Consider the following 1,015-nt stretch of genomic DNA (forward strand, 5'->3'; position numbering starts at 1 on the left):
TTGGAGGGGCAGGAGCCAGGGAATGGCTTCCCAGTGGGAAAGGGGAGCTTGGGCTGGGATGTTGGGAAGGAATTCCCGGCTGGGAGGGTGGGGAGGGGCTGGACTGGAATTCCCAGAGAATCCCCTGGATCCCTGGGAGTGGCCAAGGAAAGGTTGGAGCTCCCTGGGATAGGGAAAGGTGTCCCTGCCCCTGGAATGGGATGGGATTTCAGGACCCTTCCCACCCGATCCATTCCCTGCTGGATCCTGGCAGGATCACAGGATTGCCGGGAGCCCGGATTCGCCCTTTCCCAGATCCGAGCGTTCCCAAGGAGACACCGACAGAAGATGCAGGAAGAGCCCAGAATTCCCACCCGGAGCCCTGGGTGCCTCCATCCCGGTGTTTTGTGCTCCTTGGAGCTCCGAGGCTCCGACCCAGAGCCCCTCATACCACAGGAGAGGGGGAACCCCAAATCCAAACCTCCTGGATGGGGACCTCGCTGATCCCGGCCGGATCCAGCCTGGAGCATCCCTGCCGGGATTTGGGATCTCATCCCTGTCCAGGAGCAATTCCCAGCTCCAGCCTGGAGCATCCCTGCCGGGATTTGGGATCTCATTCCCTGTCCAGGAGCAATTCCCATCTCCAGCCCAGACCATCCCTGCCGGGATTTGGGATCTCATCCCACGTCCAGGAGCAATTCCCAGCTCCAGCCCGGACCATCCCTGCTGGGATTTGGGATCTCATCCCACGTCCGGGAGCAATTCCCAGCTCCAGCCCGGACCATCCCTGCCGGGATTTGGGATCTCATCCCACGTCCAGGAGCAATTCCCAGCTCCAGCCCGGACCATCCCTGCCGGGATTTGGGATCTCATCCCTGTCCAGGAGCAATTCCCAGCTCCAGCCTGGAGCATCCCTGCCGGGATTTGGGATCTCATTCCCTGTCCAGGAGCAATTCCCATCTCCAGCCCAGACCATCCCTGCCGGGATTTGGGATCTCATCCCACGTCCAGGAGCAATTCCCAGCTCCAGCCCGTA

The 1,015-nt window shown here is 61.4% G+C and overlaps 1 protein-coding gene across 1 annotated transcript in view; it reads right to left on the bottom strand.

The window, feature by feature from the left end:
* The window catches only part of SCARA5 (scavenger receptor class A member 5), a 23,444-nt gene that overhangs the window by 18,581 nt on the left and 3,848 nt on the right, over positions 1 to 1,015 (bottom strand). The gene's annotated exons all lie outside the window — the stretch shown is intronic.

This window comes from Corvus brachyrhynchos, unplaced genomic scaffold, assembly GCF_000691975.1.
Source record: "Corvus brachyrhynchos isolate BGI_N302 unplaced genomic scaffold, ASM69197v1 scaffold420, whole genome shotgun sequence".
NCBI lineage: Eukaryota > Metazoa > Chordata > Aves > Passeriformes > Corvidae > Corvus > Corvus brachyrhynchos.